The sequence below is a fragment of the Athalia rosae genome, chromosome 1 (assembly GCF_917208135.1).
Source record: "Athalia rosae chromosome 1, iyAthRosa1.1, whole genome shotgun sequence".
Classification (NCBI taxonomy): domain Eukaryota; kingdom Metazoa; phylum Arthropoda; class Insecta; order Hymenoptera; family Athaliidae; genus Athalia; species Athalia rosae.
Genome location: NC_064026.1, coordinates 24,592,421 through 24,607,113, shown reverse-complemented (window position 1 = coordinate 24,607,113; position 14,693 = coordinate 24,592,421). Strand labels below are relative to the sequence as shown.

Genomic DNA, 14,693 nt, shown 5'->3' with positions numbered 1-14,693 from the left:
AATTTACAGCGGGGGTAAAATAAATTCTCATGGAGTAGCAATAAAAGAAAATGTCCAATAGCTCGCCTTGATAATACTGAATATGAATGAAGGGTGGAGCTCGGATCCATTACACTGTTTTATACTCGTTCCGCTATATACACGTTGTACATATATACAATATACACACATATAAAACTTACACGAGCACATGTGTGTGTGTGTACGATATACAAGTATATCTGTATACGTACCTCGTTCAACCACCCCCATTTCTCCAGGTTCACAATCCTCCCCCTCATCACCCCTTCCACCTTTTTTATTACACTCACTTCACGTTTTATAGCATCAGCTAACACAACGTAAGGCGGATATCTTCCGCGTAGCGACCCTTCGCCCTGCGTCCTCACGATTCTCCCGCACTTGATATGCGGCCATTTTTTTTTTTTTTTTTTATTCATTTAGTTTTTTTACCTTTCGTTTTTGCAGATTTCCTTAATGTTCTTTTTCTTTTTCTTCACACAGCCATAAGTTACTCCAATTTAATCCAGTTCGATTGTTTTACATCGACAAAAGAAAGGGTGGTACGATACCGTATACGGATATAGATACGTACCGTATATAGTATATTCATATACAAACTCATACCCCGATACGTTTTTCATTTCCTTTGTGAGATACGAGGAAGAATGGGGGAAATTTACTTCAAATGATCAACGACAGTAGTTGCCCCGTGTATTTTCATCGGTATTTTACCTTTTTCCTCGCTCTTTTCTTTTCCTACTAACTCATAATTCTGCGCCCCGACGTTCAACTGCAGATATGTTATGTTTTTTTTTTTGTTACATCTTTCTTTCTTAATTTTTCACACATTGTACCTATACTCTACGCATCTATAGAGTATGTATAAATCAAGAAAATTGCGCACATGTTTCTACAGTTATTGTCGTTGCTGTTGTTATTATTAGTTTATTCGAATCGTGTATTCGGTAAAGCGGTAATTTCGAGATCTCTGCGACAATAAATCTCTAACACTTTGATTGATTATTTAGAAAGCTGGGTAGCTAACGTCTCGACAAGTGTATTCGTGATGAAAATTGGTCGGGTCGTTGTCGTGTTTTTTCGCGATGCGAATCATTAAAGAAATTCTATAGCAACTTAATTCAATATTACCCATATACCAATTTATTATTAACATGATTAATGTTATCGTTATTATTAATATATTGGGGATGAATAATACGGATCGTATACACAAGAGAAGGCGGGGCAAAGCGGGGTATCCGGGTCAGAATGGGTTACCTGAAAAATTTTGTGAAATTATTCAAAAAAATTCTCGATAGACTTCAAACATCCTTCTGGATTAAATTTTTTTTTTTTTTTCCACAACTAAATTCAAAGAAACATCGATAACTGTAAATGTTGATCCAATTTTACTGTCAATATCCTATGGAATAATTAAGAAATTTTGTTAATTCTCATGGTAACTTCAAATACAAATAAGAAAAATAAGTTTCATCGTATTTAAGTTTCACAAAGCTCGGGCTTTCCTTAAGTATACCCCGTTTTGCTTCGCCTGCCCCTACCTATGTACACATTATATGTGTATATATGATATTTATGTTTGCACCCCTCTTATGTATGTCCGCGGGGAGGGGCGGGAGAGGGGGGGGGGGGCTAATAGCGAGCTATTCAGTCGTCGATTTTTCCCCCCACGATAATACGAACCCTACGAGCAGACGGGGTTCTTTTCTTCGATTCTTCCGATGCATATACGTATACAGTAGGTATTCGTTTCACTGATTGAGAGTGGCCATTTTGAAAGTTTGAGTAAAAATGTTGTTTTTTGTTTACCGACATGAATACGGGTAAAAAGTTTCGAAAAAAATTCGTTGGTATCGAATCCAGAAGATCGCAGATTGATCGCCGGCAGTTGAATTTTTTTTTCGCGTTTTTGCCACGAATCCAAAGTTCTTTTTTTTTATTCCAACTGTGCAATATTTTTCCATACAAGCATATATCTACGTGGAGAAAATGGTGGAGATAGTTGATCAATTAGGTAATACCTACCGCAAGACAATCGGTTTACCTATTTTCATTTCCCCCCCCCCCCCCCCCCCCCCCCTTCAAGAAGATAGGAAAGAAGCTGGAATAAAAAATGGAGTCAAAAAAATTTTAATTTTTTTCCGTTTACGCAATATACGCGGTTCAAGGGATTCCGAATTTTTATCTCCTCTCGCTTCTCTTTTTTTTTTTTTATTCATCTTTTCGTTTCTTTCAGCTCTTTCCTTTTTTTTATTCCTTATATTATACGAGCGGTAAATACATTTTCAGATTGGAATCTAAGTAATAGGAACGTCGATGGGATGTAGAGTCAAAGAGGGACGAAGGAGAAAGGGGGATTTATGGGCTGCGTAAAAGTTAATTAACTTTTTTTAGTTATTTAGGTGCTATAGGATTCTTGTCCGTTAAACGTTTCGCATTGATTTGACGCGAACTTATCTCTGCCCATCCTATTCTTCCGTTAGATCTGTACGTCCCCGCCTCACAGATCCATCGGGAGACAAATAATTATATTTCTTCTCGATAGAAGATTATTTTTTTCATTTTATCATTTGTTCTTTCAATTTATTTTCATTCTTCTTCTCTTTTTCTTCATTCTTTTTCTCTCATCATCTCCCCAACTTTCGATCACAATTAATAATTTTCAAAAATTATGGCGCATGTGCTACGCGCTTTCATTACCGTCGATGTGATTTTTTTTTTTTTAATTTTTTTCTTTCAGAGAAAAAAAGGGGAAAAACTTGACCTCAATGTTTCTTTCTCCTTTTTCGCACGGGAATTAATTTGTTTGCAATGAATTATGTTCTTGAAGTTGAAAAAGTGCGAGATGAGAATGATGTCCGTTTGCTGGTATGTATACATACGCATATACCATACCTATATCTAGTATACCTATAAGCTGGAGAAACGGGATAGTCGGGATACGTCTCTTTCCCTCTTTTATATTATTATCTTTTTTCTCTTTCTCTTTCTCCTCCTCGCATTCTCATTCCACCGAAGGTCGGGTTTGTACTTAATTAACTTGGTCCATTGTCTTCCATCGGCTACATCTATATGTTAATCCGCGCGCGGAGCTCAAAATAAAAGGCAGGTAGGTTGCCAGATATTCCTGTGTGAGTGTAACTTACATACACATGTATATGTATACGTGTATTAGATACACCTATGTCGAGTCCATCATCGAAAGAGTATCAAAAGTAAATGAAGATTGAAAAATGAAAAGTGCAATAGCTAATACCATAGCGCCTCATTGTGGCAATGAATTGAAAGTATAGATAACGACGGAATGAATGCAGGATAAAAATTAAACAACGAACCGTGTATTACGAACGTCCTTTTTCATGAAATATTTTCGAAACTATACCCGCGTTAGTTTGCGATCTCGGAAGTCGATGGCGGTAGCGTTATCTAGAAATTTCTCGCTTTTTCCTCTTTTGTTTTTCAGCCAGAAAATTTCGGAGCGTTTGCATTCGTGCGGAATTATTACAGTTCGAAGACGACACCTAACTTATTGTTAGGCGAAATTTCTCTCCCGGTCGGAAAAATTAATCGAATCGTCAAGACAGAGAGAAATATTTTGAAAAAGCTTCGAGATCGTGAAATATCGAATGACGTCACGTCGCACCGCGTTTGTATTCCTTTGGGCGTAATTACTGTTGAAGCTTCAACATTTTTAACATAATCTATTTTGCTCGAGAATTTTCTCGGAGAAAATTCCGCTCTATACATATTCAATAGCTGCAAGAAGAATAAAACTACGTAATCTCGCAGATGTACAGGCGTGGGTGTATATATACATATACCTATATGTATAATATCAAATATGGTTCAAGAGTATTAGACGGAGAAGGGTGCGGAACTTCTAAGACTGGTTTTATACAGCTGGCCGTATACGTGTGTGTGTATATAAGCCCTTATTTCACTCGAACCCCTGAAAACATCCCCTATCGTTCCGCGCCGTTAACTTCGACTCTCCCCCGCCCCACGGGCCTTTTTGTTCCTCCCTCACCTCCGTCCCCTCTACCCACCCCTTTCAGAGTTCCTTCATCTCGCAATTTTATTCTATTTCGTCATTCTTTTCATCCCCTCGGCGGCTCCTCTTTAATTTCCTACCCTCACCTTAGCTATATCCTGATAATTCCACCCCTACTCTATACCGTATACTATACATCTTTTATGTGTACATACAATTATACACATATGCCTATGTAAGCGGGCCTCTGAGAAATTATTGAAAAAAGAACGAAGATGAAAAAAATACAAAATCGATTTCGTAACGCGCGATGCAGAAATAACACGTATGTAACGCGGACTCGAGAAAAACCGTGTCTATTAATCAAGAAAATTCTATAGCCATGTATACATGTCTATATATGTATATGTACCTACACGTATATATGTATATATATAGATATGTGGGGTGCTCGGATGAACAATTAACGATCGAGCACGGCTACACACGACATTGTACATGTATATTATCATCCGGCAGTTCTGAAAAGAGAAAAGAATTTGACCAAAAAAAAATTGAAACAATTTTCATTTTTAGAAAAATATTTTTTGGCGTTTTCTCCTTTCTCGCTCCGTGTATACTGGCGTGCATTTACGTATACGGTTGTCCGTCTCGTAAAAAATTATTCATACAGAGCACATTCGAATAATATATAACAACGAGAATAATCTCCCGTTGATCTAGGTTCTGGAAATGTATTGAAAAAAAAAAAAAAAAAAAATTAAAAAAAATTTGAAAATACGTGATCGATATCCGACTCGTTTTTCTTCCTCTCTTCTCTCTCTTTCTATCGCGTGTGTGGGAGCATGTGAACGATTCCTGCGATAAAATAAAAATACGGATTTCGTCGATTTCTTTTCTTTTCTTTTTTCCCGGTTATTTCAATTATCCGCATTACAATGCCATTTACCGAGTATTGATCATTGTACAATGTACATACATAGGTATGTACATGTATAGCGTGTTTGTGCAGCATGGCTATATGAATTGAAGATACGTGTGTGGTCGTGACTGTTTGCAGCTGCACTTTCTATTCTTCAATCGTATGTTCAGGCTTCTCATATTATACAATTATATCTTGGAGCTATGAAGATTCATTATGAACACAGAGACACCGTGTGCTCTATAGCTTCATATGCGGTACAGAAGAATAGAGTTCGAGAGATAAACTCGATCGTCGTGCAACTCTTGCAGAATTATATAATATCATCTGCATTAAAAAATATCGACAACTTTCTCATTCTCATTAATTCACTCATCCGTCGTTTTAGAACTTAATTATAAGTAATTTTTGAGTAATCTCTTCTTTCTTTTTTTTTTTCTTCCACGTTACATATTATGGAAAATTTCAATTCGCCGGAATTGTTGGCGCTGATTTGAAAAAGGTGCGGATGTAAAACTCACCCCAGCTCCTCTCCATTCTATTTACCCCGATTGTCGGTCGTGTTGTCGCATGCTGCTGTTGGTGGATTTTCACTCTTTTTTTTTTTGTTTAGTTTATTTATCTATTTGTTTATTTTTATTTATTTTTTCCGCCTCCCTCGTGCTACGCGCGGTAAATCCCGGGGCTTAGATTTAAAAACAACATTTACAGACGAAATATGGTCGATGGTAGAAGAGAGAAGACTACAGCGCTTCTTTTACCAACCCTGAGATTGGATTGTGTGCTATGCCGGCGAATTACCAAAGTGGATTTGGAATTGGAATAATAAGATTTCCAAGTAATATCCAAGGTTTATTGGGGCAGTAAAAGACGCGTTCCTCTCCCCCATTGCTCTTCATTCTCTTCTCTCCCCCTCTCTCTTTCCTCCTTTTTCCTAATTTACTTTTCCTCTCTCTCGCTTGCGTTCTATATGAATACATTGAATACATGAATACCTACTCGTATCGCAATATCGGGACAAAATATACCGTACAAAATGTGCGCGAGAATATAGAGATCGTCTCGTAAATTCGACAAATTAATACGTGCCATTGAATTTTTCGATCGTTACGTCACGTGTTTGCGAATACATATATTTATATATTCATGTACATCGATTTTCTTTTTATACGCACACGATATTAAATTGAAAAATTAAATTTCGACCTCGTTGTAAATATATTACCTATTTTCCCGCATTTTATGACGTAGTACGTTTCATTTGGATACAACGTATTATTTTCGTAAATCTTGAAAAGTTATAGGTATATTTTTGTTCGCTTTTCTTTTTACTTTGGTTGTATGTACGCCGCAAGTAATGGCTGCCGTATTTCACGAGAGATGGTATATTGTTACTTTGTGCATACACGTGTCAGTACAGATGTATACGTATGTACCAACGCGTGGATACCTATATTATATAATAACACCCCTTCGATACATATAGATACCTCGTGTACCAACCTTTTTTGGCTTTCGTCCACCGGCGAACCAACGCGGAGCTCCATATTGACCTCATATAACATTTTTTAAATCTCCCACCTACTCTAATGCGAATTTGAAATATTAAGATTGAATTTCACGGGTAATTTAGTCGTAGTTATATGATAATTGTTAGTTATTGCCTAGTACGATATTCGCGCGATTCGGCGGGACCATAATTTGAGCTGAATTTTTTAATTTCATGTTTCGCCAACCCGAAAAACCAATACCCGCCTGAGTTATGTACGAATGAAAAATTTCAACCAAAGTTACGACCGGTAAAAAGAAAGAATATTTTACGGAGCTTAGTCACAATTAGTTGGTACAACTTATTTCGAAGTCTCGCGCGGTTTTTCTTTTCACTTTTCCCTCATCTTCCGGACCAAATTAATAATTGAATGTGGAATGCTTCTCGTAATCAATCATTAATTTTTTCGGCGAAACCTGAAACTGGTGATTAAAACAACTTTGTACAAAGTTTCCGTAACTGGATACACGCGTATTTCGATTATACTTGCGACTTGAAACTATTGATTCGTTCAGAGGATATCTTCGCCCTTTATCTCATCCCCTTTCATATATTTATAATGCAATTTAACTACCCCCCTATCTCTACTACTCGCGACTCGAACTTTACAACACCCATATGTCTCAATTCCATTCCCAGAACTTTCTTATAGGTTATATACATAGCTATACGAAATGTTATAGAAACGAAGTGCTCGGGATATAGGGGAGGAAAAAGAGGTGAAACCAAGTAGAGGAGAAAAGGGCATTGCCTACGTGAATATCTGACAAACAAGAAAACAAAATTAAATACCTAGCAATCCTTCAATCGGATGCCCATCGTTCTATTCGCGGCTCGAAAAACGACGAAGAAACCCAAAGTTGTCCGAAACGAGATACACGCAGGTACGTAACGGAAGAAAAGACTAATAAAAATAGTGTAAAACTGTTGTACGATTCTGAAAAACAGGCGAAAATCAGCGGACCATTTTGCGGCGTGTTTCATGGGGCGTGTTGATGAAAACCTCGAACACTGCGGAGAGAGGAGGACGTTTTATACCGTGGCGCGCGCGTCCGTTGACATCCCCTCGGGTATTTTCAGTCTAGATAGACTCTCTCACCCGAGAGACGAGCATTTAGTGCCTTGTGCACAACGACCCGCGTCGCCACGCGACACCTACTACCACCGACGATCACCCCTCTCAACGCAAACGCACCGCCAGACGTGTTCGGCTCACGGAAAAACATCTACGCGATTATAAGTAATCGCACCTGCGTACACGCGCGTACCTCTCCCACCGCCTTACCATTCCTTCTCGACTTACGTGAAATCACACGACGAATTCAGGGGTTGAATAGGAAAAAGGATAACAATATAAAGAAAATGGCCTCTCATTTCATATTCCGTACATAGGTGATTATAACAAAAACTCGCTGAGCTTGTTCTCTTCTTTTTACCGCATTCGAATTTTCATTTGCAGAACAAAACGTCGCTCGTCAACTTTTTTTTCCTTTTTGTTTCAGTCTTCTGTACGTACGTCATCTATTCTATATATATATATATGTGTGTGTGTGTGTTAAAAATTATTGCCAACGAAGATATGCGCAGAAATGGGCGGTAGGAACACGAGGGGGGAGTGGAGCGGGATTTACGATCCCATAAATTTCTTGTTATCGTTGTAATTTAATGGGCTTAGTAATCTGTAAGAGCTAATAACACACGAAATTCAATCGGATATATTGCAGATGAAATGACAGAATCGTCATTACTTAGCAACGTTAGTGCAGCGTTGTCCGATCTAACGTATACATGTTTACGCATACCATAAGTCATATTTATATATACGTGAAATATAAATATCGATTGTAATGACAATAATTTTTCAGAACTTCAGCTATTTTCGCATTTTGAAAAAAGATCGACGACCGCGTTCCTGACTAACGTGGCACACGGTGAAATTTTCAGAACCGGTGCCCCTCGTCGTTCTTCGTATTTTCAATATTTTGTTTTTTCCCTCCCTTTTTTTCGAGAGGCGAAAAACCGACCCACCCTCCCACGCAGAAGTAAAAGGCAAGGAAAGGAAAAAGGAAAGGGAGAGCGTAGAGTGTTTCGGAAAAAGTTTGAGTGGTTTTAAAGTTTCAAGGGCTGCCGAAAAATAACGTATTTCGAAAGAGGAAGGGAAGGCCAAAGGGGATTATATTACGGTCGGAAAGGAGTTTTGAATTTTATATTTGTAAACGGCAGCACCTCACTATTTTTTTTTTATCTCTCTTTACTTTTGTTCTTTTTTTCAATTTTTCCGCACGGAGAACCACCGGCCTTTGATATCGTTGGTAATTAGGATACAGGGACGAATCGTCAGGGTACTCGTATAAAGTCAAATTCATCGATACTCAAAATGTCGGCACTTCTTTCTTTTTCCCCGTAATGGTAGTCGAGGTGAAAAAGCTGAATAAAAATATCATAAATATAACGGAACGATTTCGGTTGTTTAAAAATAAGAAGGAACAAAGTTCAGCAATTTTTTACGAACAATCTGCATTGTACGGTTACACATACGCGGCGTATGTGTACATACGTAGGTAGATGATCGTATGTGTAGGATGTATGTAATCTGAAAATAAAAATTTTGCGCTACTTTCTCCTCCTGTAGCACGACCAAGAATTAATTCCATACAGTATCGTAATATACATAATTGAAAGTTTGTTTGAAATGTACAAATATGCAGCTACATCGACGTATATCGCATATGGTATACCACCACCAATTTATCATTCATAAAACGTAGGATATGATATGTATAATTCGTGTAAATACCATTTTTTATACGTACACACCTGAGCAACCGTTGTGTACTACATAATATTGTATACACGGAAGATATGAGAGTGATATTTTTCGGGTCATTGGCGCAGTATGCGATCTAAAACTCATGTACGTACACGTACGCGTGCGCGTATATGTACACGCACTTATACGTATACGTATACCTATGCACGATTCGCGAAAGCTGAACGAGTGCAAACACTTTTGTGTTACGGTTGAGTATAGGCATTTAAAAGCCATAGTTCATCACGTACGAGGAATATCTTTGAGAAAAATTGTTTGATAGTTTTCATTCGAACGAAATGAAACTTGGTTATGAAAATTGTCTATTCGATTAAGATTAAAAATAAAATGATTAGCATCCGCGGGGTCAACCGACGCAGATCGGAGACGATTGATTCTTCTCCGATTTAGATTATCGTCATTGTTACGTAGACCTCAAATTGCCGGAGTTTGTAATTGAGAATTCAACCGACTCGACTACTAATTATATAATCAAAACTCGAACAACAGCTTACCACCATCCAGTACGCAATCGGGGGTGAAAGCATGTACGTAACGTATTTAATATCCGAGTGTATCTTACGCGTTACATGTTCACGCCAACTTTATTCGAGACTCTCAAGATCACCCTTATCGATAATAATAATCGTATCACGCGTTGCGTAACCTCTAATATTAAACCTTTTCATAACATATCAAACAGAGCTTTTCATTAACAACGATTATTGTGATGGAGTATATAACAATGCTGTACCTACGTAATTACACGTACCTATATATACATTAGGGTGGGTCAAAAATAACTTCTATTTTTTTTTTCGAATCTCACACACAAGAACTTGTTGCTAGGCACCTTTAGAAAGGACACGCCCGGTATGGGCTCTCAATATCAATGGGAATATCCCCCTCATCATCGATTTCTATTTTCAATTCAGTTTGATATCCAAAAAGTCATGTTTTATCACCAATAGCTTGTTAAGCCCGTAGTACTATGGTCAATATCTGTAGGAAATTTAACGCTCTACAAAAATGGTCTCTTATACTTTCTCGGTTACTCGAACCATTTCGAAGATATTCCCATTTGAATTCCAATATGCAGAAAAGAAAAAAAATTTCGAAAATTCGAAAAAGTATAAGAAAACATTTTTGTAGAGCGTTAAATTTCCTACAAGAATCAATGCAGCTCATTCGATGATAACTATTACTCAGTCAGTAACAAAATGCAGAAAGAAAAAGTGATTTTTCTTTAAATTCTTCAATTTTTGACCTTGAATATCTTTGAAATGGTAAGATTTATCGAGAAAGCATAAGAGACCATTTTTGTGGAGCATTCAATTTCCTGCAGATATTGACCATAGTACGGGCTCAACAAGCTATCGGTGATAGAACATGACTTTTTGGATATCAAACTGAATTAAAAGTAGAAATCGATGATGAGGAGGATGTTCCCATTGTGTGTGAGATTCAAAAAAAAAAATAGAAGTTTTTTTTGACCCACCCTAATATACATACACATACGTTTACATGTAGCAAACGTTACTCATTCTTACCGCCTGTAGAGGTACCTAATGATACGACCTGGATCTCAAATTATTGACTCATGACACCGACGTAATTATAAATGGAGATATCATGTGTATCATAAACCCTTTTATTCTCCTACACATAGAACTCCATAAAGTACTCTCGTCACGTATCGCTATATTCAACGCTGACATCACCGATTACTTGTAGCCATCTTTTATATTTTTCTTCCTCTATTCTTACATGATTTTATTCGTTTGTTTATTCACTTGGAATTCGGAACTCTTTTCTCGTTGCCTCAGTTTAAATTTTCGCGAGGAACCGTCATTCGCATTCCTCAATATTCTTTATCTCTTCTCACATTTTTTTTCAACGATATCTCCTCGATGCGTTCGACGAATATGCGATCCTGCGGAGCGGAGGATTTGTGGTACGTACGTGTGGAGTGAATGACTGACGACGCTCCGAGATGAAAGCTGGCGATGATGACTCGTCCTAAACTGGTTATTACGCTATTGTAGCAGCACGCTGCTCTTGTCCTTCCATCTTTTTCTTATTTCTTATTTCTTTTTTTTCTCTCTCTCTCTCTCTCTCTCTCTCTCTCTTCCTCTCCCACAGCTCACCGACTCGACAGATACAGCTGTTGTGTGTACGTATAATACATCGTGTGCTGCGCCTTCTTCAACTTGTATTCTTTTTCGTGCTTCTCGTATTCACGATTTCTTTCTCGTTGTTATCTTACAATTGTTGCGTTCCTTTTTCTCAGAAATATCGCGTAGATCGTTGGTTGCATACGCGTAAAAAAATAGACTTCGCATTAATTGAGAGAAAACAATAACAATGTGCAAATGAAAATTATTAACGGCGCACGAACATCTGGTTTTGATTTATTTATTTATTTATTTATTTATTTATTAGTTTTAAATTCGAACGTGAGAATTGACATTCTTTTATTCGGATGGACGGCAATACGAATATGTTTTTGTTTTTTTTATTCAATTTTTTTATTCAAATTGATCGTCGTCACCCGAACAGGGTAGGTATATTTATAGAAGGATTTTAAACGCCGTTAAATCTTCATCGAATGCCATTTTATCCGTGTAAGAGCCTCACTCGGAATCGTAACGATTATACAATTTGTAAAATGGACCCCACCATCCTCCGTACCACTTCCGTTTATTATTAAACGCATACGGGCCATTCCACGTGGACCGGATCAGTTACGTCTCGGATATTTTTTAATTTGGTATGTCGATTGTTCATAGGGAGTTAGAATTTTGTGCCAGAGCCTTTTTGAATTAGTGCAAATTTCGATTTATTATGAACAATCGAAAAATTGAGCAGCGGTTTCTTCAAAAAATCATAACTTCGTCAAAAATGATGTTGGATTCAATGTTATTTTTAGCTTTCACGCGGATAAGGCCATAGTTTTAGAAAAAAAAAATAAATGGTGCCAGAAATAATTATTTATCATTTGTTTATTCAACAATTGATTTTTAAATGATTTTTAAAACACTGACGGAAAGCATCGAAAAATTAGAAAAAAATGCCGACATATACTTTGAACTATACTACAGCCTGTGAATTAATTTCAGAGATGCGTTCGGCTTCGTTTTCGAGTAAAAAATCATCAAAGTTGGCGCGGCGCGCGTAAATTCGAGCTCGTCGACGCCTATGCGCGTAACGACGCGCGTCGAGCGACAGAGAATAACCATGTCTTACTCTCCATGGTCGCTACTTGGCGGACGCTCCGCGGCGGCATTCACGAGTCATTTTCGCGATGATCGACACCGTTTAAAAATCGGAAAAAAATTCCATAGCTTCCCCATGATATGGCATAGCGATAGAGTCAAGTTCCAGAAATGTATTATTTCTCGTTTTTAAGATATTATTGTGTCTTAATGTGTCCTAATATCTAATGTCCTAATACCCGGTGGAAAATTGTTACATCGAATACGTAACCACCGCGCATTCTAACACATAGATATTTATCGAGTCTGCGGCTACGCTATAGCTTACTTCTTAATCGTACTTTCTTTCTCTCTTCCTCAACGTCGCGTTATTCATTTAATTATCTGTTCTCCCGAAATTCATTATTTGGAGTCCGATGACCGGTGGTTTGACCTCGTTTGTCAAAATGTTTGTCCGCATCTTTACAGTTTTTTCCGCCGATATACAATATGAGAAAGGCGACGGGCTCCATTTGCGCTGGAATTTTTTCAATCCCGGGTAAAGCGGATTGACGGATTTCATGATTCCATTCGGCTACTCTTCTATATACGGAATAACGTAAAATTTTCCTCCCCCTCCTCTGCACTTTTCCGCCCCTTCCCCCTTCCCCCGCGCCCCTGCTTCTTTCTTTTCTTCCTTCTCCCGTGTAATAGGGTCGCCATATTTCTCTCCCAGGGGCTCCCTTCGTTCGTTCTTTCGTTCGTAAATTGAATTTCGCTTATTGAGTCAGGTTTACTCAGAAATGATTTTCCGTTCGGTCTACTTAAGGTTCTGTCGAGAAAGTACTCACATAGGTATATAAACAGAGAGAAAGAAAAAGAGGAAAAGGGAAGGAAAACAAGGAGGGCATCGTGACCTTTAGCCCGGTTCCCCGAAATCACGTGAACTCCCCGTACATAGTATATCTATGTGTATACACGTATATGTATAAATAAATTCCTCCGATGAACCGCGACTCACCGAACCGCTTCCGTGTGGACGCGATTTTCGAAAGTTTTTCCGATGTATCGATACCTCGTGAATTTTCTGTAAATAATAAAGTTTCGAAGAAACAAACGAATGCGACGAATCTTTTTTTTCTCGTTTTTATTTTACCGTTTATTTTCATCCCTTATCCCGAGTTTGATGGTTTGGTACATGAAATATAGAAAAACATCCTGAAATTTGCTGCTTTTTTTTATATTTCAAAGCACTCTAGATCCTCTACACTTATGAAACTCGTACCACACATACCTTGAAACGAGTGATAAAAAAAAAAAGGTACAGAGAAAAAATAACTAAAGAGAGGAAAAGGTGGAAGTAAAACTAAAACGTTTCGTCCTATAAAACTACTACGAACTTTGTTAATTCCACCGGCGTTGTTCATTCCTTCTCGTATATGTACCAACTTCCTCTTCCGAGTATGTATATAGGTTTATATATGTGTATGTATATGTATATATATATATATATATTTCCTTTCACTGGACCAGAGCCAACAATTGGATCTTCGCAGTTGAAGTTTTCAATTGTTACAGCAGAAAGCTCAGAGTGAAATTAGCCAACGATAATAATAGTAATAACGGTAATGAACCGACCATATCGACGTGTTTTTAACTGACTATACGAATTTTATCACTCGAAGAAATCAATTTACCGTACAATACGTGTTACACGTATGAACACACAGCGATGACTATTTTTTTAATTGTTACACGAATTTTATCCTGCAACATTTGACTCTCGTTTGATAATCGTTGAAACAAACGCCCGGCGTTTGCTTTTGGGAGAAGAAATAAGAGAAAAACAAAAAAAAAATGCTGGCCATACCGTTGTATACTGGGTTTGGAAAAATCATATTATTAAACGAGGAAAATAAAAATGCAAATAAACAAACTAAAAATGATAAACAAAAAAACTAAAAGAAACTTTTTTTTTCAATAAATTTCAAGTTTTATTTCATGTACTTTTATATAATTGGAAAAATTCATGGTGATGCATTAAAACATATCATGAATAGCAATTATGGTTGGGGTTGTTGGGCGTATACATGGTGTCAGTTCCGGGTTCAAACTCTAATTAAAATTGAAAGGGTAGGTGAATGTTTTTGGGTGAAGTTTCCCCGGGTTTGGTTAGGAGAGTACGCCGTACCGTACGCTATACT

At 37.5% G+C, this 14,693-nt stretch overlaps 1 protein-coding gene across 3 annotated transcripts in view; it reads left to right on the top strand.

Annotated features, from left to right (window-relative positions):
- The window catches only part of LOC105690951 (TOX high mobility group box family member 3-like), a 117,678-nt gene that overhangs the window by 48,586 nt on the left and 54,399 nt on the right, over positions 1-14,693 (top strand). The window lies entirely within an intron of this gene.